A 26,707-nucleotide genomic window follows, 5' to 3' on the forward strand; every position below is an offset into this window, starting at 1 on the left:
TTATTCGACCAGTTGCAAGGGTCGAGTTACTACTCCAAGATAGACTTGAGGTCAGGGTATCATCAGCTGAGAGTCCGGGATGAGGACGTCTCCAAAACTGCATTCAGAACTCGCTACGGTCACTACGAGTTTCTTGTTATGCCATTTGGATTAACGAACGCGCCTGCTGTATTTATGGATCTGATGAACAGGGTGTGCAAGCCGTACTTAGACAAGTTTGTGATTGTCTTCATCGACGACATTCTGATTTACTCCAAGAGTCAGGAGGAGCACGAGCAGCACCTACGATTGATTTTGGAACTTCTTCGAAAGGAACAATTGTACGCCAAGTTCCAAATGCGACTTCTGGCTTCGTGAAGTCCACTTTCTAGGCCACGTAGTAAACAAAGATGGGATCCGTGTTGATCCATCCAAGGTGGATTCGATCAGGAACTGGCCTGCACCACGTACACCAACGGAAATACGCCAATTCTTGGGTTTGGCAGGATACTACAGACGATTCATCAAGGATTTTTCAAAGATTGCACAGCCGCTTACGCTACTGACACAGAAGTGTGTCACCTACCGTTGGGGTAATACTCAGGAAACTGCTTTCCAGCACTTAAAGGATAGACTTTGCAGTGCACCTATCCTCTCATTGCCAGAGGGCACAGACGACTTCGTGGTTTATTGTGATGCATCCATTCAGGGTCTTGGATGTGTATTAATGCAGCGCGACAAGGTTATTGCTTACGCATCGCGCCAACTTAAGGTTCACGAACGGAACTACACGACGCACGATTTAGAGCTGGGAGCTGTTGTTTTTGCGCTTAAGATATGGCGACACTACCTGTACGGTACCAAGTGCACTATTTACACCGATCACAGGAGTATCGAGCATATCCTTAAGCAAAAGGATTTGAACATGCGTTAACGACGATGGGTTGAACTGCTGAACGATTACGAATGCGCTATCAAGTACCATCCAGGCAAAGCCAACGTTGTGGCTGACGCCCTCAGTCGAAAAGACACTCTACCTAGACGCGTACGAGCCCTACAGCTCACTATTCAGTCTAGTCTTCCTGCACAGATACGAGATGCTCAGGTAGAAGCATTGAAACCAGAAAACGTTAAGGCTGAAGCCCTACGCGGCTCGAGGCAACGATTAGAACAGAAGAGAGACGGTGCCTACTACGTAACGGGGCGTATTTGGGTCCCACTGTATGGCGGTTTACGAGAGCTTGTGATGGATGAAGCACCCAAGTCTCACTACTCGATACATCCAGGTTCGGATAAGATGTACCACGACATCAGAACTACTTATTGGTGGCCTAGCATGAAGGCCCACATTGCCACTTATGTCGGCAAATGCCTGACCTGTGCAAGAGTCAAAGCAGAATATCAGAAACCAGCAGGCTTACTTCAGCAACCAAAGATACCACAGTGGAAATGGGAGGAAATTTCCATGGATTTTGTTACAGGCCTGCCTAGATCTCAGCGTGGGAACGATACTATTTGGGTGATCGTGGATCGACTCACCAAGTCTGCTCACTTCTTGGCAATCAAAGAAACGGACAAGTTTTCCACACTTGCAGACATATACTTGAAAGAAGTAGTCTCAAGGCACGGGGTGCCCACCTCTATTATTTCGGATCGCGATGCACGATTCACTTCAGAACTATGGCAAGCAATGCACAAAGCTTTTGGCTCACAGCTGGACATAAGCACAACATATCACCCTCAGACGGATGGACAGTCTGAACGCACGATACAAACTCTAGAAGACATGCTTCGGGCATGTGTCATCGATTTCGGCAACAGCTGGGAAAAGCATCTCCCATTAGTGGAGTTTTTCGTATAATAACAGTTACCACACCAGCATCCAAGCCGCTCCATTCGAGGCATTGTACGGGCGAAAATGCCGGTCACCTCTCCGTTGGGCAGAGGTGGGGAATAGTCAGATCATGGGTCCAAAACTTATAGTGGACACCACGGAAAAGATTGCACAGATAAGACAACGCATGGCGGCAGCACGCGACCGTCAGAAAGCCTACACGGATAAGCGTAGGAAGCCATTGGAATTTCAGGTTGGGGACCGGGTTTTACTTAAAGTCTCACCCTGGAAGGGTGTGGTCCGTTTTGGTAAGCGGGGCAAACTCAATCCGCGGTATGTCGGACCATTCGAGATCATAGAAAGAAATGGAAAAGTAGCCTACAGACTGAACTTACCAGCTGAACTCGGGGCAGTTCACAATGTTTTCCACGTGTCGAATCTGAAGAAATGCCTGTCAGATGAGACCCTCATAATTCCCTTGAAAGAGCTCACTATCGACGAATAGTTGCACTTCGTCGAGGAACCAGTTGAAATCACGGACCGGGATGTTAAGGTCCTCAAGCACATGAGAATCCCTCTTGTCCGAGTTCGTTGGAACTCCAAACGTGGCCCAGAGTACACCTGGGAACGCGAAGACCAGATGACAGAAAAGTATCCCCAGTTATTCGAAACCAATGCAACCACTACTGAGGCTGAAGCTACTACTGCGGAATTTCGGGACGAAATTCCAGATCAACGGGGGGAGGATGTGACACCCCAGGAAAACCAGTGAACGATATAACCTACCTAGCTTCCTCAGTGAGTGCGTACCAAATTTCGGGACGAAATTTCTTTTTAGTTGGGGATAATGTGACAACTCGTATTTCAAACCTACTTTTGTGTAACGTTACGTGATTATGTGAACTCTATTTGAATAACATGCTATACGTGCCTTGTGTGAAATTGTGAATGTTTGTTTATATGGTTGCATGATCCAACTACACAAACCCAATCGGCCCATGTATATTTGGCCGACTAGAGACCAAGAGGCAACCCAAAGATGGGTTCGGCCCATCCCCCTAATCGCATAACACATAAGGTGTTGTAAACATCTCACATTTTACAAAACATACACAAGTTCACAAACCCTACATGTAACAACTGCCACTAAAATCCATAATTAGGATGATAATTAGCTAGTAAGGAAACCCTAATTAAGAAACCCAAGTAATTCTGCACTAACCCTAAAATTTCCAGAATAATCGGAATCAGGATCAGGGCCCCTAAAACTCAGGGGGGCAAAACCCTAGTTACGATTATCATCATAACTCTCTGTCGAAATAGAATTTTAAAAATCTATCGACTCAGCAAGCCTACACACGCAAAAACCTAGTCTATGAAAGTAGGGTGGTCACTCGCGTAGCGCGACGCCTAAAGGGGTACCCCCTCGCGCTACGCGACGGTGTCAAATTTTCAGTATAAATAGCAGGGGTTGGGACTTGAAATCTGGAACTTGAACGACGTTAAAATTCATAATATACGTCGAGTTATAAGCAAAACAGTCCAACACACACACAATTATCGAAACGCTGCCGCAATCAGGGTAATAACTCGATCGCTATTACGATTCAACGTCCGATCGATTATAAATATCCAACGATAGTCCAGGTGCTGCTCAATTGAGCTTGTACTTTGATTATTCGTCGTGATTTCGACTTGAATATTAGAGTGCTGTTCGAATTCGGACTATGCTCTGTTATTCGTTGTAAATCCGATTGAATTATTGAGTATCGCACTGGTTAATCGTTGTGAAGGTTTAATCTCGTGAATTGACGTAACTGCTGTATTAGTTACTAACCTGTGTGTGTGCATTGTGTTAAATTAGGTTTAAGCAAGGCTAATCAGTAGGCTTATATCTATTGCTCGTTAATCTGCAATGTGAGTCATTCCTCTTTTGTAAACTCTTTTCTCACAGTTTGTGAGTCATTCTTCTTTTTAACTGTTTTCTCACAGTTTGTGAGTAAGTATTACAATACCTCAAATTATTTTCAAGGTTATAATTACAGGGATTAAGTCTTTGTAATCACCAAATTACAGCTGGTATGTGGGGTATTGTGCACATTACTGTTATTATCACTCTATGTGAGTGAATATTACTCTATGTGAGTTATTATTACTCTGTGTGAGTACACCGTCACTATTTGGGCAACGGGACCCAATAGTGGTATGACCACAGTCACAGAAATGAATCGAGTGACAAATACCCATTCTTGATAATTGGTTGATAGAAACATTGTAATCGCTCTTAATACTGTAAATTATAACTAACGGGTCGTTTTAGAAAACAGAATGATTCACTCAGTATTTCCCTGCTGACAAAACCTTTTTCAAACATGTTTCAGGTGATCTGTGTGATCCAGGAAAAGTGCAGTAAAGCACTATCAAGCTCAGAGAAGTGGCTCAGTGTAAATAAATGAATAAAACATGTTTTGAAAAATAAAGATTTCTGTGTGAAATCAACTTATTGTAAATTATGGGATTTATCCCTTAAACTTGGTGTAATATATATTAAACGAGCATATTTCACGGATAAAAGATCCTGTTATAAAAAGACTTCCGCTGCCGCATAAATTAAATTCCACGGGAACTGCATCGCGGTCCCCCGACTCCGTCCAGGGTGGGTCGAGGGGTCGTGACAGCGAAGGTGGTATCAGAGCTAATAATTAAATTGAGCCACTGATCGAGCCACTGATTAAGCCTAAATTAAGTATTGTGTCCAAAATGCTTAATTTTACTAATTGTTATTCTATGATTATTTGTTTTATTAACTGGCTATTTTTAGTTACAGTATGGGTAAGCAAAAGTTGTCTGCTATCTACCACAAACTAGATGTGGCATCTTCTTCTAGAAACCCAGTAAACCTAGAAGAAGGAATCTTTGTCCGCAAGGCAAACTATGAGAATCCACTTTTCCCAGAGAAAAGGGATTCGATACTTAAAAAGAGTCAGGAGACAAAGAAACCCCGAACCAAGAAAGTTAGGTTTAACCCAGAAGTCCAAGAGTTGGGTAATAGTACACCTTGGGAAAATAAAATAGACGGGAAATGGGCAAATCTCTATATGCTAGCTACTGTAGCAGAAAATGCTAATCTTTAAATATCCGATAAGTTGGGTCTAGTAAGAGAAATCACAATCCCGTAAATAAATAAAGTCCTAAGTGTGTTTATTTCTGTTGTTCTTTGTATAAATTAGTATGCAATAAAACTTCAGTATTTTGTTTGTTAAACTTTGTTCCAAAGTTTTAACATTACATTTTGCATATATGCTATGCAGCATGAATGAGATGTCGGAAACATTCCAGAATCTCAACTTATATCCAGTGCCTATCGAAGTCTCTCACGACTTTACTGGTTACATTGCTGACATAGAAGAACCTGTGGAATTCCAAGCCCCACCGCTGGAAAAAGCCAAACCTAAAAAAGAAGAGAAGATATGTAGGGTGGAGGAAAGTGCGCCGTAGGAAAACTGCCACTAGGAAACTCCCTAAAATAGAAAATCCTGTGATCATGAACAAGGGAAAGGAAATAGAAACTGGAGAAGGTTCGAAATCACCTAAAAAAGAAATAGGAATAGATCTGAAGCAAAAGGGAATAGAGATTGGCGAAAGCTCTAAACAGTCTGAGGAAATCACGTTCCAGGACGAAATTGATCGCCTATTGGAGAACTGTGATGTTTTAGAGCCTATCAACGATAATCTCTACTCTTACCCGGCTACAGTTCAATTCCCATTAAACCTAGGACCAGCTATTCCAGACCCACTAGTTCATACCAGACCATTAGGCCAAATGGAGGAATGGTGGACCAATGACTGGCAATTCCAAAATATAGTTAACAGTCCTTATAGCTTCCTTCCACAATTTGACCCAGAACCACTCCCAAATCCTCCCATGAGTCATGAAAACCTAGCTGAACTCCGTCAGTTCGGTGAAGAACTGATAGGTACAGGCAATAGGATCAGGGAAATGGGGGAGCATCTAACTTGGAAGTACGATGAGAGGGAGCATCGTTACTAAGAACAGTCAGTTAAACCACAGAAAGCCGTATTGTATGATAGTAACTTAAAATTCTATAAAATGGGCAATAAAACTCTGTAAAATACGGTGTGTATGGATGCATATACAATATACTAACAAAGTAAAAAAATCGAAAAATCGACAATTTTGGTTATATTCGTATGTTGTGATAATCTATGTGCCTATCTATGTGAATTTTGTCATTGATAAGTTAGACACTAATAATTTTACCAATTAGCAGATGGAAAATGCTAACAATGAACCAATTAATGAAGTAAATCAATCCGATCAAGAACAAGAAGATCAATATATAACTCGACAAGATATCGAGCACTTTATCGCCCAAGGGATAGCTCAAGCTATTCCAGAAATTGTAGCTGCTGTTCGAAAACCTGCCGAACCACAATTAATTCCTAGTAAACGTATTCCAGAAGATAACGGCAGTAACAGCATAAATGGAGGCGGCAATCATGACGATCATGATCCGCAGCAGGCCCCACTCCCTAAAAGAATGAAAGCTGCAACGCCTGGTTGCACTTACAAAGAATTTCTTGCTTGTAAACCCGCTGAATTTGCAGGTAACGAAGGGGCAACTGCAACACTGCGTTGGTTAGAGAAAACCGAGGCAGTAATTGCAATAAGCAAATGTGCCGATAGAGACCAGGTGATGTATGCATCAAATCTGTTCAAAGAAGGAGCACTTGAATGGTGGAACACGGTCCTCCAGGCAAAAGGAAGAAGTATAGCCTATGCAATGAGTTGGGAAGAATTTAAGAGTTTAGTAGAAAGAAAATTCTGTCCCGAATACGAGAAGGAACAAATGGCAAACAAGTTCCTAAGTCATCGTATGCTAGGAGTATATTGTCGGGGATATACTTCGACATTCTTTGAATACGCAAGGGTAGTGCCATCACTGGCTTCACCAGAACCGGTACTTATCTCTCGTTACATCTGGGGGTTAATTAGTGAAATCCGAAACATCGTTAAAGCTGCGAGACCTCGTACTATTGACGATGCTGTAGAATTAGCTAATACCCTAACCGATGAATTGGTACGCACAAGAGAGGAAGATCGCAAGAAGGAATTAGCTCACAAGATTACCCAAGGATTTCGTGTGGGTAATACCAAGAAGAGAGGAACCGGACAATCCTCATCATCTCCTTTCTGCAAAATTTGCAAAAAGAAGCATTATGGACAATGCAACATGGTTTGCAATTTTTGCAAAATGAAAGGACATCGGGAAGAAGACTGCAGGAAGAAAACAAAAGTTTGTTATAATTACAGAGAAAGAGGTCATTTTCAATCTGAATGTCCTAAGTTAGCTAAACCTGTAGTTAACCAAGCCAAACCAGCTGAAGGAACAACCAAGAAAAATGCTCGTGCATTCCAGCTGACCACTCAAGAGGCCGAACTCATTCCAGATGTGATCGCTGGTACGTTCTTAGTTCACAACGTCTTTGCAAAAGTATTATTTGACTCTGGTGCGAACCAAAGTTTTATAAATACCTTATTTTGCCAAGACCTTAAGTTACCTTTAACCACACTTAGGCAAAACTTCACAGTAGAAATCGCAGAAGGAAATTCTGTGAAAATAGATAAAATCTGGCAAGAAGGAAAAATAGAGTTATTAGGCCATAAGTTTTCTGCAAATTTGTTACCAATGAATTTAGCAGGATTCGATGTAGTATTAGGAATGGATTGGTTAATAGCCAACCATGCACGAATCCTATGTGACAAAAATGCTGTAGAAATTCAAACACCTTCAGGAGAAATAATTTTAATTACTGGAGATAAACCTCGAAAGCCACTGAAATTTATCTCAGTAATGAAATTGGCTAGTTATTCAAGAAAACAGGAAATGGTGTATATGATTTCAGTAATCATTAACACTAAGGATAAGGAACTTCAGGACATCCCGGTAGTGTCAGAATACCTAGACGTTTTTCCAGAAGAATTACCTGGATTACCACCTGATAGGGAAGTAGAGTTTAGAATTCATTTAATTCCAGGTACTGCACCAATAGCTAAAGCACCATATAGATTAGCACCTACCGAAATGCTAGAATTGAAAAAGCAATTAGATGAATTATTAAGCAAAGGATTCATACAACCTAGTTCATCCCCTTGGGGTGCACCAGTACTGTTTGTGAAAAAGAAAGATGGATCGATGAGAATGTGTATCGATTATAGAGAATTGAATAAGGTTACAATTAAGAATCGATACCCACTACCTAGGATTGATGATCTTTTTGATCAATTGCAAGGAGCTAGGTATTTCTCTAAAATAGATTTAAGATCTGGATATCATCAGTTGAAAGTACAAGAAGAGGACATACCTAAAACTGCTTTCAGAACTAGGTATGGTCATTATGAGTTTACAGTCATGCCCTTTGGATTAACGAATGCCCCAGCAGCATTCATGGACATGATGAATCGAATCTGTAAACCATACTTGGATAAATTTGTGATCGTTTTCATCGACGATATACTTATTTACTCCAAAAGCCAAAAAGAACATTGTGAGCATTTACATGTTCTCTTAACTTTGTTAAGAAACGAAAGGCTTTATGCCAAATTTTCGAAATGTGAATTTTGGCTGCAAGAAGTACAATTCTTAGGTCATGTGGTAAATCACGAAGGTATCCATGTAGAACCTGCTAAGATAGAGGCAATTACGAAGTGGAAAGTTCCACAAACAGCTATGGAGATAAGAAGTTTTCTAGGCTTAGCTGGATACTATAGACGATTTATCAAAGATTTTTCTAAGATAGTCGTACCATTAACTAAGTTAACCTGTAAAACTGCTAAGTTTGAATGGGGACCTAGACAAGAAGAAGCCTTTAAGATTTTAAAGCATAGGTTGACGAATGTACCAATCTTAGCTTTACCCGAAGGAACAGAAGATTTTGAAGTATATTGTGATGCTTCAAAATTAGGATACGGATGTGTGTTAATGCAACGCAAGAAGGTAATTGCGTATGCTTCTAGACAACTGAAAAAGCACGAAGAAAATTATACGACTCATGATCTAGAATTAGGAGCCATAATTTTTGCCCTTAAGATATGGAGACATTATCTGTATGGAAGTAAGTTTACTGTTTATACAGATCATAAGAGTCTAAGATATATATTTGGGCAAAAAGAATTAAACATGAGGCAAAGAAGATGTATGGAGATGCTAAGCGATTACGACTGTGATATCCAATATCACGAAGGAAAGGCAAATGTAGTTGCAGATGCCTTAAGTCGTAAGTATCATGAGAAACAGAAACGAGTCCGTGCTCTGAGATTAAATCTACAAGTAGATTTAATGGCACAAATTAAAGAAGTCCAGAAAACAGCAATCCAAGACGATGCTGAAGGAATGAAAGGTTACCTAAAAGAATTAGAACAAGGAAATGATGGAATTTGGAAATTCCATAAGAAACGAATTTGGGTACCTAAGCAAGGAGAGTTAAGGAATAAGATTTTAGAAGAAGCTCATAAATCTAGGTATACTATGCACCCAGGAAACAATAAGATGTACCAAGATTTAAGGAATAATTTCTGGTGGATAGGAATGAAAAAGGATATAGCCGAATACGTATCCAAGTGCTTAACTTGTTCACAAGTTAAAGCTGAACACCAGAAACCTTCAGGACTACTACAACAGTTAGAAATGCCTGTATGGAAATGGGAACTTATAACAATGGACTTTGTTACAAAGTTACCCAAAACCAAAAGAGGTAATGATGCGATTTGGGTAATTGTAGACCGATTAACCAAATCAGCTCATTTCCTACCAATGAAAGAAACCTTTAGTATGGAAAGGTTAGCACAACTCTACGTGGACGAGGTAGTATCCCTACATGGAGTCCCGCTCTCCATTGTATCGGATAGAGATAGTCATTTTACATCTCATTTCTGGACAAGTTTTCAGAAAGCAATGGTGTGACACCCCAGGAAAACCAGTGAACAATGTAACTTACCTAGCTTCCTCAGTGAGTGCGTACCAAATTTCGGGACGAAATTTCTTCTAAGTTGGGGATAATGTGACAACTCGAGTTTCTGACTTTCACTTTCGCATTAAATGCGCGTTGACTTTGACTGTTTAGTAGTTGACTTGTTGGATTTGTAATTGTACGCGTTGTGTTTTAATGAAACGTGTTGTCATTGTGCATACATGTAACTACTTGTGGTTGTAAAAGATAATATTGGAATTATTATTTATTACACTTAGTCTAGAATTGTTATTTAATACACTTAGTCTAGATCACGAAACATGGTATACTGTTCGAAGGATTCGAAGGACCACGAAAGATATCCTTCGATTCGAAGGATCAGCTTCCGGTTCGAAGGATCTCGAAACATATCCTTCGACCAAGGACCCTATCCTTCGACATCTTTCGGCCCAGTTTTCTAATGGGCTTGGCCCATTTCTGTGATACGTTTATATACGTGATACATGCAAACCGGCAGTTATTTTTCAAAACCCTAGTGCTATTGTGTGTGTGTGACGGCATATAGCAAACCTACTCTCTGTTCGAAGGATTCCATACCGTAATCCAGATTTCCGGTTAGTGTAATGTTGTTTATGATGCTTTGATTTCATGATTTATAAATTGTCTTGCAATATATTGTTAGTATGTTAATCGGATCTGTTTTGATGATGTTCAATGATGATGTCTTGTGGATTGGCCATGATAACCGGATATGTATGTTGGTATTGCAATATGTCGTTTGCGTGTTAACCGGAATATGTATGTTAATCGGATGTAGGTTAATCGAATTGATCATATTGTAATCGGACATGTTTATGTAATCGGCACCTATGTGTAAATCGGATAGTTTGAATGATTTTGTTATTCAGATTAGGGTTCTTGATAAACATGGGAATCATGCTTGTTTGATCTTGTTGATGCTAATTGATTTGTGAAATTGGTGTTAATTGATAATCAGTTAGGAAAAACTTGGAAACTTTGAGAAAAACGTAACTGACATTCCGTAACTGATGTTCATCGAAAGATATTAGTAATCGAAACATAGCTGTGACCGAAAGATACCTGTCCTTCGAAACATAGGTGTTGACCGAAGGATAGCATTGACCGAACCATAGTAGTGTTGACCGAAGGATAGCTTTGACCGAAAGATAGTGTGTTGACCGAAACATAATCTGTGTGCCGAAGGATAACTATGTCGAAACATAGCTGATGTGTCGAAAGATAACCATGAATCGTAAGATGCTAACTGTGTATCGATAGATGTGTCGAAACATATTTGTGATGGTTGTGATAATTGTTAGACCGAAGGATGAGCAATATATCGAAGGATGGGTAAATGTGAATCGAATGATAGTTAATGATTAAATGCGAAATGATACGTGATGTGCCGATATGCAAACTGACTGTTATGTGAACATTAAATTGCATGCGTATCATTGTGAACATGAACTGATTTGTTATACGTGCATACAATAGGACGTGATTAATCACTTGTGAGTGCATAACCTAGCATACCGAGCAAACCAAGGTGAGTTCACACAGCCAAGGCATGGGTTCCCAGGGTGGGAATGGGTTGGATGATTACTTGTGCATACTTTGATATTATAACGAACGATTAAACTGTTGATGCTTACGAACTGCCTTCGCACACACCCTGGTCGGTAAAGACTATGGTCGCGAACGAACTACTCAACTGTCTTCGCACACACCCTGGTCGGTAAAGACTATGGTCGCGAACGAACTGATTAACCGCCTTCGCACACACCCTGGTCGGTAAAGACTATGGTCGCGAACTATTCGAAACTAATCTTCGCACACCTGCCTGGGAGGCCGCGATGGAACTAATCATATGGAACGTAACGATTAAACCATTACTCACACTATACGATATTGAACTTTAAACTGTGAACTCGCTCAACTAGTTGTTGATTATCTGCTGCATGCCTTGCAGGACCTTAGGTACATGATGGAGCTTGCACTGGAGGAGCGGGACGTTGTGGGCAGTGGATTATGAACGCTATGTTTAAACATTTCGAATAATTGAACTTATGGTTTACTTGGGTTATTTACTTATGCTTCCGCTACTGATACTATGATTGTTTTGAAACATCAATTGTATTGAATGAGGTTTTACGAACTACTTTATTTATGTTATGCTATGTTCAATATGATTGATGGCTTGATCCTGGTCATGTCACGCCTCCAAGCGGTGGTACTCCGCGTGTGGATTTTGGGGGTGTGACAGATTGGTATCAGAGCCATTGGTTATAGAGAACTTGGTTTTAATATGGAAAAACGTTTTTATTAAAACCAGACTATAACCAGAACAGTGCTCTCAACGATCCACAACGACGCTTCGCTCCACGTGCAAGACTCAACTTCCTAGGTAATAAGGTTTATGTTTATTGCCTACATGCTAGAATTTGCATAGAACTTTGCTCGTAGTATGCTTACATTACCTTGCTCACAACTTGTCATTGCATGAGAATACTTATGTGCTTACACTCTTCTGTCATCGCACTATTCGCGAACCTTTCTCACTTATGTTGCCTTTGATGTGAAGATCAATGGCCGCACGAATTACCATGACTCAAGCCCAGCTAGAGGCTCTCGTTGCTGCGGCAGTTGCAGCCGCCCAAGCAGGTAGTATACCCTGCAGTATAGACACTAGGATCTTTAGATCCTACATTAATTCTCGTACTTAACTTTGCCCTATTCGTACACAATAGGTCAACCCGCTCAACAACAACCTGGGTGCACCTTCAAGAATTTTATGGAATGTCGCCCTAGCTCGTTCAGTGGCACGGAGGGAGCAGTTGGACTCCTCCACTGGTTTGAAAAGCTCGAGTCGGTTTTCGAAATGTGTGAATGCCCTGAGGCTCGCAGGGTGAAGTTCGCCACTGGCACACTTGAAGGGATTGCGCTCACTTGGTGGAACGCACAAGTGCAGATCTTAGGGTTGGCAGCTGCTAACGCCACACCCTGGAATGAATTCAAGGAATTGATCAAGAGGGAATACTGCACTAGAGAAGACATTCACAAGTTGGAGGACGAGTTGTATAACTTGAAGATGGTTGGTTCGGAAATCGAAGCTTACACCAAGAGATCGAATGAGTTGGCTGTGTTATGTCCAACTATGGTGGACCCTCCATACAAGCGTATTGAGTTGTACCTCAAAGGTTTGGCACCAGAAATACAGAGCCACGTTACCTCGGCTAACCTCAACAATATCCAGGAAATACAGCGTCTCGCTCATCGCATCACCGATCAGGCAGTGGATCAGAATAAACTACCAAAGCGTGTCGGCGCTACTGCTACAGCTGCTACTTCAGTCACTCCAACAGCTGCTACTTCTGCCACACCCAGCGAGAATAAAAGAAAGTGGGACGGGGATTCCAGCAGGGGATCAGCGTCTGTTCAGTCCCAAACTCAGCAACGTCGCACCAACGACTACCAGAGTCCGAGTCAGCAATCATCGGGCAGTCAGGGACATAGTGGTTATAAGGGAAATCACCCGTGGTGTAACAGGTGCAACAAACACCACAGTGGAAGATGTCGCAGGAGTCAATGTCAAAGATGTCACAAGCCGGGTCATGAGGCTAAAGATTGTAGAAGCTCGCGTCCAGCAAACCAGCACCAGCAACTTCCACTGCCAGCTCCACAGAATCAGCAGCAGCAGCCACAGCGTGGAAACCGGGGGTGTTTCCAGTGTGGGGCTGAAGGTCACTACAAACGCGATTGCCCTCAGTTGAACCAGAATCGCAATAACAACAACAACCAGGGCAACGGGAATAACAACAATAATCAGAACAACGGGGGAAACAACAACAACAACGGCAATGAAGCTCGTGGTCGTGCTTTTGTGTTGGGTCGAGGAGATGCAGTGAATGATCCCAATGTGGTTATGGGTAAGTTTCTTCTCGACGATATTTATGTTACTGTCTTATTTGATTCGGGTGCTGATACAAGTTATATGTCCTTGAAAATGGGTAAATTATTAAAACGTACACCAACACCCCTAGACACCAAACACGTTGTAGAACTAGCCAATGGTAAAAGTGTAGAAGCCACACAGGTAGTCAAGGGTTGTAGTATTGTTCTAGCGGGTCAGACTTTCTCGATTGATCTCATACCCATAGTTTTGGGTAGTTTCGACGTCGTCATCGGTATGGATTGGTTATCCCAACATCATGCTGAGATCTTATGCAAAGAAAAAGTTATTCGTATCCCTCGCTCCAGTCAGGAACCTCTCGAAGTACAAGGTGACAAGAGTGGTGCTGTGGTTGGCATCATCTCTTACTTAAAGGCGCAGAAATGTTTACGAAAGGGACATACTGCCATTTTGGCACTTGTCACTGACGCAACAGCAAAGGAAAGGAAGCTGGAGGATATACCAGTTGTGCGTGATTTTCCTCAAGTGTTTCCTGAAGATTTACCTGGTTTACCTCCTCATCGTCAAGTCGAGTTTCAGATTGAGTTAGCTCCTGGAGCAGCACCAATAGCCCGCGCACCGTATCGTTTAGCTCCAACCGAACTGGAAGAACTGTCGAAGCAGCTACAAGAGCTCTTGGAAAAGGGCTTTATTCGTCCAAGCTCTTCGCCTTGGGGAGCTCCAGTGTTATTTGTGAAGAAGAAAGACGGTACGTTCAGAATGTGTATAGACTACCGGGAACTCAACAAGGTGACGGTGAAGAACCGTTATCCTCTTCCGCGCATTGACGACTTATTCGACCAGTTGCAAGGGTCGTGTTACTATTCCAAGATTGATTTAAGGTCAGGTTATCATCAGCTGAGAGTCCGGGATGAGGACGTCTCCAAAACCGCTTTCAGAACTCGCTACGGTCATTACGAGTTTCTTGTCATGCCATTCGGACTTACAAACGCGCCTGCAGTCTTTATGGATCTTATGAACAGGGTGTGCAAACCGTATCTTGATAAGTTTGTTATCGTCTTCATCGACGACATTTTGATTTACTCCAAGAGTCAGGAGGAGCACGAGCAGCACTTACGCCTTATCTTGGAACTTCTTCGAAAAGAGCAACTGTACGCAAAGTTTTCAAAATGCGACTTCTGGCTTCGTGAAGTCCACTTCTTAGGCCATGTGGTGAACAAGGATGGGATTCATGTCGATCCATCCAAGGTTGATTCGATCAGAAACTGGCCAGCACCGCGTACACCGACAGAAATACGCCAATTCTTGGGTTTGGCGGGTTACTACAGGCGATTTATTAAAGACTTCTCAAAGATCGCGCAACCACTTACTATGTTAACACAGAAAGGTGTCGTTTACAGATGGGGTAATACGCAAGAGACCGCTTTTCAGTACTTAAAGGATAGGCTTTGCAGCGCACCTATTCTCTCATTGCCAGAGGGCACAGATGACTTCGTGGTATACTGTGATGCATCCATCCAGGGTCTTGGATGTGTGTTGATGCAACGTGATAAAGTGATAGCCTACGCTTCGCGGCAACTCAAGGTTCATGAACGGAACTACACGACGCACGATTTAGAGCTGGGAGCTGTTGTTTTCGCGCTTAAGATATGGCGACACTACCTGTACGGTACCAGGTGCACGATTTACACCGATCACAGGAGTCTCGAGCATATTCTTAAGCAAAAGGATTTGAATATGCGTCAACGGAGATGGGTTGAACTTCTGAACGACTACGAATGCGCCATCAAGTATCATCCAGGCAAGGCCAATGTTGTGGCTGATGCCCTCAGTCGGAAAGACACTCTACCTAAGCGCGTGCGAGCGCTACAGCTTACTATTCAGTCCAGTCTTCCTGCACAGATACGAACTGCTCAGTTAGAAGCACTGAAACCCGAAAACGTCAAAGCTGAAGCCTTACGCGGCTCAAGGCAACGCATGGAACAAAAGGAAGACGGCGCCTACTATGTAACGGGGCGTATTTGGGTCCCACTTTATGGCGGTCTACGCGAACTTGTGATGGATGAAGCGCACAAGTCTCGCTATTCGGTACATCCAGGGTCGGATAAAATGTACCACGACATCAGTACTACTTATTGGTGGCCTAGTATGAAGGCTCATATCGCTACGTACGTTGGAAAATGCTTAACCTGTGCGAGAGTCAAGGTTGAATATCAGAAACCAGCTGGTCTACTTCAGCAGCCCAAGATACCGCAGTGGAAATGGGAAGAAATTTCCATGGATTTCGTTACGGGCTTACCTAGATCCCAGCGTGGGAATGACACTATTTGGGTGATCGTTGATCGACTCACAAAGTCTGCTCACTTCTTGGCTATCAAAGAAACGGATAAGTTTTCTACTTTAGCAGACATTTACTTGAAAGAAGTTGTTTCGAGGCACGGAGTGCCCACTTCCATTATTTCGGATCACGATGCACGATTCACGTCCGAGCTTTGGCAAGCGATGCACAAATCTTTCGGCTCACGGTTAGACATGAGCACAGCTTATCACCCTCAGACGGATGGGCAGTCTGAGCGAACTATTCAAACTCTAGAAGACATGCTTCGAGCGTGTGTTATCGATTTCGGCAACGGCTGGGAAAAGCACCTTCCTTTGGTGGAGTTCTCGTACAATAACAGTTACCATACCAGCATTCAAGCCGCTCCATTCGAGGCATTGTACGGACGTAAATGCCGGTCACCTCTCTGTTGGGCAGAGGTGGGGGATAGTCAGATTACGGGTCCAGACATTGTAGTGGACGCCACAGAAAAGATTGCACAGATACGACAACGCATGGCGGCAGCACGCGACCGTCAGAAAGCCTACGCGGACAAGCGTAGAAAACCATTGGAATTTGAGGTCGGGGACCGGGTTTTATTGAAAGTTTCACCCTGGAAGGGTGTGGTTCGATTTGGTAAACGAGGCAAACTGAATCCGCGGTACGTCGGACCATTCGAAATCTTAGAAAAGATTGGCAAAGTAGCCTACAGATTAAAACTACCAGCTGAACTCGGTGCAGTTCACAATGTATTTCACGTGTCGAATCTGAAGAAATGCCTATCAGATGAGACCCTTATAGTTCCTTTTAAGGAACTCACTATCGACGAGCGGTTGCAGTTCGTCGAGGAACCAGTTGAAATCACGGACCGGGATGTTAAGGTCCTCAAACACAAGAGAATCCCTCTTGTTCGAGTTCGTTGGAACTCCCAGCGTGGTCCAGAGTATACCTGGGAACGCGAAGACCAGATGAAAGAAAAGTACCCCCAGCTATTCGAAACCAATGCATCCACTTCTGAGACTGAAGCTACTACTACTGAATTTCGGGACGAAATTCCAAACCAACGGGGGGATGATGTGACACCCCAGGAAAACCAGTGAACAATGTAACTTACCTAGCTTCCTCAGTGAGTGCGTACCAAATTTCGGGACGAAATTTCTTCTAAGTTGGGGATAATGTGACAACTCGAGTTTCTGACTTTCACTTTCGCATTAAATGCGCGTTGACTTTGACTGTTTAGTAGTTGACTTGTTGGATTTGTAATTGTACGCGTTGTGTTTTAATGAAACGTGTTGTCATTGTGCATACATGTAACTACTTGTGGTTGTAAAAGATAATATTGGAATTATTATTTATTACACTTAGTCTAGAATTGTTATTTAATACACTTAGTCTAGATCACGAAACATGGTATACTGTTCGAAGGATTCGAAGGACCACGAAAGATATCCTTCGATTCGAAGGATCAGCTTCCGGTTCGAAGGATCTCGAAACATATCCTTCGACCAAGGACCCTATCCTTCGACATCTTTCGGCTCAGTTTTCTAATGGGCTTGGCCCATTTCTGTGATACGTTTATATACGTGATACATGCAAACCGGCAGTTATTTTTCAAAACCCTAGTGCTATTGTGTGTGTGTGACGGCATATAGCAAACCTACTCTCTGTTCGAAGGATTCCATACCGTAATCCAGATTTCCGGTTAGTGTAATGTTGTTTATGATGCTTTGATTTCATGATTTATAAATTGTCTTGCAATATATTGTTAGTATGTTAATCGGATCTGTTTTGATGATGTTCAATGATGATGTCTTGTGGATTGGCCATGATAACCGGATATGTATGTTGGTATTGCAATATGTCGTTTGCGTGTTAACCGGAATATGTATGTTAATCGGATGTAGGTTAATCGAATTGATCATATTGTAATCGGACATGTTTATGTAATCGGCACCTATGTGTAAATCGGATAGTTTGAATGATTTTGTTATTCAGATTAGGGTTCTTGATAAACATGGGAATCATGCTTGTTTGATCTTGTTGATGCTAATTGATTTGTGAAATTGGTGTTAATTGATAATCAGTTAGGAAAAACTTGGAAACTTTGAGAAAAACGTAACTGACATTCCGTAACTGATGTTCATCGAAAGATATTAGTAATCGAAACATAGCTGTGACCGAAAGATACCTGTCCTTCGAAACATAGGTGTTGACCGAAGGATAGCATTGACCGAACCATAGTAGTGTTGACCGAAGGATAGCTTTGACCGAAAGATAGTGTGTTGACCGAAACATAATCTGTGTGCCGAAGGATAACTATGTCGAAACATAGCTGATGTGTCGAAAGATAACCATGAATCGTAAGATGCTAACTGTGTATCGATAGATGTGTCGAAACATATTTGTGATGGTTGTGATAATTGTTAGACCGAAGGATGAGCAATATATCGAAGGATGGGTAAATGTGAATCGAATGATAGTTAATGATTAAATGCGAAATGATACGTGATGTGCCGATATGCAAACTGACTGTTATGTGAACATTAAATTGCATGCGTATCATTGTGAACATGAACTGATTTGTTATACGTGCATACAATAGGACGTGATTAATCACTTGTGAGTGCATAACCTAGCATACCGAGCAAACCAAGGTGAGTTCACACAGCCAAGGCATGGGTTCCCAGGGTGGGAATGGGTTGGATGATTACTTGTGCATACTTTGATATTATAACGAACGATTAAACTGTTGATGCTTACGAACTGCCTTCGCACACACCCTGGTCGGTAAAGACTATGGTCGCGAACGAACTACTCAACTGTCTTCGCACACACCCTGGTCGGTAAAGACTATGGTCGCGAACGAACTGATTAACCGCCTTCGCACACACCCTGGTCGGTAAAGACTATGGTCGCGAACTATTCGAAACTAATCTTCGCACACCTGCCTGGGAGGCCGCGATGGAACTAATCATATGGAACGTAACGATTAAACCATTACTCACACTATACGATATTGAACTTTAAACTGTGAACTCGCTCAACTAGTTGTTGATTATCTGCTGCATGCCTTGCAGGACCTTAGGTACATGATGGAGCTTGCACTGGAGGAGCGGGACGTTGTGGGCAGTGGATTATGAACGCTATGTTTAAACATTTCGAATAATTGAACTTATGGTTTACTTGGGTTATTTACTTATGCTTCCGCTACTGATACTATGATTGTTTTGAAACATCAATTGTATTGAATGAGGTTTTACGAACTACTTTATTTATGTTATGCTATGTTCAATATGATTGATGGCTTGATCCTGGTCATGTCACGCCTCCAAGCAGTGGTACTCCGCGTGTGGATTTTGGGGGTGTGACAAATGGGAACTCGACTAAATCTAAGTACTGCTTATCATCCACAAACAGACGGACAGAGTGAAAGGACAATACAAACGCTAGAGGATATGCTCCGAGCATGTGTAATTGACTTTGGTAGTAATTGGGATAGCCATTTGCCATTAATTGAATTCTCCTATAACAATAGTTATCATTCAAGCATCGAAGCTGCACCATTTGAAGCACTCTACGGACGTAAGTGCAGAACTCCAGTATGTTGGGCAGAAATCGGAGAAAGTCAATTATCAGGTCCTGAAATTGTACAAGAAACTACTGATAAGATAACTCAGATCAAGGAAAGACTGAAAACAGCTCGAGATCGTCAGAAAAGCTATGCAGACAATCGTCGTAAGCCTTTAGAATTTCAAGTAGGAGATAAAGTACTTTTAAAAGTTTCTCCTTGGAAAGGAGTAGTACGATTTGGTAAGAGAGGAAAGCTAAGTCCAAGATACGTTGGACCATTCCCTGTGATTCAACGAATAGGACCAGTTGCTTATCGTTTACAACTACCAGAAGAATTAGCTGGAGTACATGATGTATTTCATGTATCCAATCTTAAGAAATGTTTAGCAGACGACTCCCTGGTAGTACCTCTTCAAGATGTAGAGGTGAACGAAAAGTTAAAGTTTATAGAGAAACCACTACATATCGAAGATAGAAAAGTCAAGTTTCTCAAGCACAAACGACTAGTGCTAGTAAAAGTCAAATGGAATTCAAGAAGAGGACCAGAATACACTTGGGAACCAGAATCGGAAATGAAGCGAAAGTACCCTCATCTATTTCAGTAAATCTCGAGGACGAGATTTTTCTTAAGGTGGGGAGGATGTAACAACTGCCACTAAAATCCACAATTAGGATGTTAATTAGCTAGTAAGGAAACCCTAATTAAGAAACCCAAGTAATTCTGCACTAACCCTAAAATTTCCAGAATAATCGGAATCAGGATCAGGGCCCCTAAAACTCAGGGGGGCAAAACCCTAGTTACGATTATCATCATAACTCTCTGTCAAAATAGAATTTTAAAAATCTATCGACTCAGCAAGCCTACACACGCAAAAACCTAGTCTATGAAAGTAGGGTGGTCACTCGCGTAGCGCGACGCCTAAAGGGGTACCCCCTCGCGCTACGCGACGGTGTCAAATTTTCAGTATAAATAGCAGGGGTTGGGACTTGAAATCTGGCACTTGAACGACGTTAAAATTCATAATATACGTCGAGTTATAAGCAAAACAGTCCAACACACACACAATTATCGAAACGCTGCCGCAATCAGGGTAATAACTCGATCGCTATTACGATTCAACGTCCGATCGATTATAACTATCCAACGATAGTCCAGGTGCTGCTCAATTGAGCTTGTACTTTGATTATTCGTCGTGATTTCGACTTGAATATTAGAGTGTTGTTCGAATTCGGACTATGCTCTGTTATTCGTTGTAAATCCGATTGAATTATTGAGTATCGCACTGATTAATCGTTGTGAAGGTTTAATCTCGTGAATTGACGTAACTGCTGTATTAGTTACTAACCTGTGTGTGTGCATTGTGTTAAATTAGGTTTAAGCAAGGCTAATCAGTAGGCTTATATCTATTGCTCGTTAATCTGCAATGTGAGTCATTCCTCTTTTGTAAACTCTTTTCTCACAGTTTGTGAGTCATTCTTCTTTTTAACTGTTTTCTCACAGTTTGTGAGTAAGTATTACAATACCTCAAATTATTTTCAAGGTTATAATTACAGGGATTAAGTCTTTGTAATCACCAAATTACAGCTGGTATGTGGGGTATTGTGCACATTACTGTTATTATCACTCTATGTGAGTGAATATTACTCTATGTGAGTTATTATTACTCTGTGTGAGTACACCGTCACTATTTGGGCAACGGGACCCAATAGTGGTATGACCACAGTCACAGAAATGAATCAAGTGACAAATACCCATTCTTGATAATTGGTTGATAGAAACATTGTAATCGCTCTTAATACTGTAAATTATAACTAACGGGTCGTTTTAGAAAACAGAATGATTCACTCAGTATTTCCCTGCTGACAAAACCTTTTTCAAACATGTTTCAGGTGATCTGTGTGATCCAGGAAAAGTGCAGTAAAGCACTATCAAGCTCAGAGAAGTGGCTCAGTGTAAATAAATGAATAAAACATGTTTTGAAAACTAAAGATTTCTGTGTGAAATCAACTTATTGTAAATTATGGGATTTATCCCTTAAACTTGGTGTAATATATATTAAACGAGCATATTTCACGGATAAAAGATCCTGTTATAAAAAGACTTCCGCTGCCGCATAAATTAAATACCACGGGAACTGCATCGCGGTCCCCCGACTCCGTCCAGGGTGGGTCGAGGGGCCGTGACAGCGAAGGTGGTATCAGAGCTAATAATTAAATTGAGCCACTGATCGAGCCACTGATTAAGCCTAAATTAAGTATTGTGTCCAAAATGCTTAATTTTACTAATTGTTATTCTATGATTATTTGTTTTATTAACTGGCTATTTTTAGTTACAGTATGGGTAAGCAAAAGCTGTCTGCTGTCTACCACAAACTAGATGTGGCATCTTCTTCTAGAAACCCAGTAAACCTAGAAGAAGGAATCTTTGTCCGCAAGGCAAACTATGAGAATCCACTTTCCCCAGAGAAAAGGGATTCGATACTTAAAAAGAGTCAGGAGACAAAGAAACCCCGAACCAAGAAAGTTAGGTTTAACCCAGAAGTCCAAGAGTTGGGTAATAGTACACCTTGGTAAAATAAAATAGACGGGAAATGGGCAAATCTCTATATGCTAGCTACTGTAGCAGAAAATGCTAATCTTTAAATATCCGATAAGTTGGGTCTAGTAAGAGAAATCACAATCCCGTAAATAAATAAAGTCCTAAGTGTGTTTATTTCTGTTGTTCTTTGTATAAATTAGTATGCAATAAAACTTCAGTATTTTGTTTGTTAAACTTTGTTCCAAAGTTTTAACATTACATTTTGCATATATGCTATGCAGCATGAATGAGATGTCGGAAACATTCCAGAATCTCAACTTATATCCAGTGCCTATCGAAGTCTCTCACGACTTTACTGGTTACATTGCTGACATAGAAGAACCTGTGGAATTCCAAGCCCCACCGCTGGAAAAAGCCAAACCTAAAAAAGAAGAGAAGATATGTAGGGTGGAGGAAAGTGCGCCGTAGGAAAACTGCCACTAGGAAACTCCCTAAAATAGAAAATCCTATGATCATGAACAAGGGAAAGGAAATAGAAACTGGAGAAGGTTCGAAATCACCTGAAAAAGAAATAGGAATAGATCTGAAGCAAAAGGGAATAGAGATTGGCGAAAGCTCTAAACAGTCTGAGGAAATCACGTTCCAGGACGAAATAGATCGCCTATTGGAGAACTGTGATGTTTTAGAGCCTATCAACGATAATCTCTTCTCTTACCCGGCTACAGTTCAATTCCCATTAAACCTAGGACCAGCTATTCCAGACCCACTAGTTCATACCAGACCATTAGGCCAAATGGAGGAATGGTGGACCAATGACTGGCAATTCCAAAATATAGTTAACAGTCCTTATAGCTTCCTTCCACAATTTGACCCAGAACCACTCCCAAATCCTCCCATGAGTAATGAAAACCTAGCTGAACTCCGTCAGTTCGGTGAAGAACTGATAGGTACAGGCAATAGGATCAGGGAAATGGGGGAGCATCTAACTTGGAAGTACGATGAGAGGGAGCATCGTTACTAAGAACAGTCAGTTAAACCACAGAAAGCCGTATTGTATGATAGTAACTTAAAATTCTGTAAAATGGGCAATAAAACTCTGTAAAATACGGTGTGTATGGATGCATATACAATATACTAACAAAGTAAAAAAATCGAAAAATCGACAATTTTGGTTATATTCGTATGTTGTGATAATCTATGTGCCTATCTATGTGAATTTTGTCATTGATAAGTTAGGCACTAATAATTTTACCAATTAGCAGATGGAAAATGCTAACAATGAACCAATTAATGAAGTAAATCAATCCGATCAAGAACAAGAAGATCAATATATAACTCGACAAGATATCGAGCACTTTATCGCCCAAGGGATAGCTCAAGCTATTCCAGAAATTGTAGCTGCTGTTCGAAAACCTGCCGAACCACAATATATTGTATGGTATTATGAATGCATGATAACCGGATCGGAGGCTACTGTTATTGTTATTGTTCTTGTTGTAAAGTGGTCCGAATATATGCTTGTTAACCGGCTGTGATGATTGTGTTTTGCTATTAAGATTTAGGTTGCATGATAGTTAAATAATTCGGTTTATGAGTGAATGATGATTTCGATGGTTACTGTTCTTGTGGGTGATGAAGATGTTATGAATGTGTTTGAATATGGAATGATTATCGATTTGATCTGATTTTCGAAACTGCTAAGTTGTTAGCTGAAATTACGGAATGATTGTTACTGATTAATTAAGGAAATCTGTTACACTTTGTCTCAACACGGGTTGCGAGTCGAGAACCCTTAGTCTCGACTCGAGACCACCTTACCGACACAAACAGCACAACTCGAGACCAGCGTTTACGAGTCCGATTGCGACTCGAGACCGTGTAGTCTCGACTTGACCATGACCACTCGAGACCTCCTTGTTGCGACTCGAGACTTCGAAACCTGTACAACTCGAGACCGCTTAGTCTCGACTCGAGATCGTTAGTCTCGACTCGAGACCGTGAACACTTGCACATTTTTATTGGACTTTCACTGTTACGAGCCCAATTGATTTGGGCCGGATACTTGGACTTGTTTACGTGACTGCTATTGGACTGCTATGAATACTTGTGTATGCCATGACTTTATTTGCCACAATACGTGTAGAACCTATGTGCTATATTCGAATACGAACCTGACTTGTATGATAACCATGCTAGGACGTGGTTGATCACCCTATAGCTTACTCGAACTTTCTGTGTATCTGCCGAGCAAACCAAGGTGAGTTCACGCAGCCAAGGCATGGGTTCCCGGGTGGGAATGGGATTGGATGACTTATACTCGGATGATAGAACATAACGACAAGATACGACTAGACTAGTAACACTTATTGAACTGATCTTCGCACACCTGCCAAGGGTTGGCCGCGATATTATGACTGGCTTCGCATACCTGCCTTAGGAAGGCCGCGAACTAAAATTTACAAATCTTCGCACACCTGCCTGGGGGGGCCGCGATACAAATAAACCTAGTCTAGAATACTTGGGAAAAACATCCCCTAATATCTTCGCATACCTGCCAGGGAGGCCGCGATGGAAACTATTACGATACATGACTTAACGAACGAACACAATGCTACGCATACTTTTACAATTACTGAACTATACTCTGTGAACTCGCTCAACTAGTTGTTGACTCTCTGCTGCATGCCTTGCAGGACCTTAGGTACTTATGGAGCTTGCACAAGGAGGAGCAGGTCGTTGTGGGCCTGGAACGTGAATGCTTATTAAACGTTTATGACATTACACACTTAATACTTATGTTTGGGTTTTTACATTAATGCTTCCGCTACACTTGATTATGTTGGTTTTGATAAACACCTTTCGTATTGATGGATAACTATTACTACTTATTTACATGTTCAATATGATTGGTGGCTTGATCCTGGTCATGTCACGCCTCCAAGCGGTGGTACTCCGCATGTGGATTTTGGGGGTGTGACAGTCGATCCCTAAAAGCATGAAAGCTTGATGAGAGGGGGAGCCTGCTAATGATGAAGTTGTTGATGATAGAGCCAGTGATGATATCCCGGTGAAAGAATCAAAGTTAGAAGCTGATCAAAGAGAGAGAGAGTAATGGATGCTTACATTGTAACAATCTGAATGAGATGGCAAGATGATCAAGACTGAAGAGGAGGCATAATAGAGTTTAGTCACTGAAGACTTCGTCAATATCCGAGGGGGAGTCTGTTAGTGCATTACGTCTATTGACTTAGTCTTGTATCATGTAATAGGAAAGGATAGGATATCCGGTGCATGAGGTTCGAGAAACGAAATTAGGTGTTAAAGCATGAGGTTCCGCTTATACAGACATGCCATATAAGCGAAACCATAACAACAATTTCGCTTCAATGGACAGTCCATATAAGTGAAACCTTTCACCTATAAATAGTGCACTTGATGTTCATTTGGTAACGGTTCTGAAAATTGTAACGAAGTGCTGCCAATTTGCTTTCAGGTTGTAAACGTTGTTAGATCAATAAAAGAAAGCATTATAATTAGTTTGAGTGTCTAATTCATTGATTCCTCCTCTGATTTGGATAAACAACTCTTCGGATTGACTCATTTGGGTTCAACAACGATCCTACACACACCCGTACCACCCTGAGCATCATTATCATCGTTGTCAGAACCATGACTGCTCGCTGAATAGACTTTCTCATTTTCATCATCTTCCTCGTCATCCTCCTCTTCATCATCTTCGTCATCACTATCACCAATTAGTTCGTCAAGAGGTGTATCTTCTTCAAAAAGACCAGATATAACAGAGATAGGTTCAGGATTTTCAACAACCATAGAAGGAACAATCGATCTCTCTATCACTGCAGAACTACCTTCAACGCCTTTACCTTTATCTTTCATTTGTTCATCAATCTCTGCTTGACGTTGTGCTCTGAGTTCCTCAACTTGCAACTCTTCAAATTTTTGCTCTACAGACGTTCCGAGCATACTTTCAACGACTTTATTCAACATATAGAATTCATGATCTCTGAATGCTTTAGCCGCCTCTAGCTCTTTGGTTTTCAACTTGAAGTATTCGTTTTGTTCATCTCTTCGAGCTTTTTCTTCTTCAAGCTTAGCGACTCGTACTTTCAAGATATCTATCTCTGATTGATCACTGTCAATCTTCTTCAACAACTCTTTGTTATCACCCTCCAACCTCTTCACACGCATTTCAAGAATTCTTTCACGATCAGAAACTTTCTTGTTCTCAGCAGCTAATTTCTTGTTATTATCCAACACTTCATCCATTTTCTTCTCCAACTTCTTCACTTGTTCATCGTTAGCAAAACCGAAATCTCCAATGTCTTCAAGACTATCATGAGGAGTGTGAAGACCTTTGCCAGAAGAACCAGGTGTTAGTTGCATTTGGGTGCGAGGTGGTGTTTGAAAAAGTTCTTGCGATGTGAATAAGGTTTGTTATATGTAGTGGTGAATGATGTATAGGTGATGATTGTCTGGGTGGTGTTGGATGTTTTGGTGGTGAAGGTTGTTGTGGAGGTGTAGGTT

Source organism: Helianthus annuus, chromosome 9 (genome assembly GCF_002127325.2).
Source record: "Helianthus annuus cultivar XRQ/B chromosome 9, HanXRQr2.0-SUNRISE, whole genome shotgun sequence".
Taxonomy (NCBI): Eukaryota; Viridiplantae; Streptophyta; class Magnoliopsida; order Asterales; family Asteraceae; genus Helianthus; species Helianthus annuus.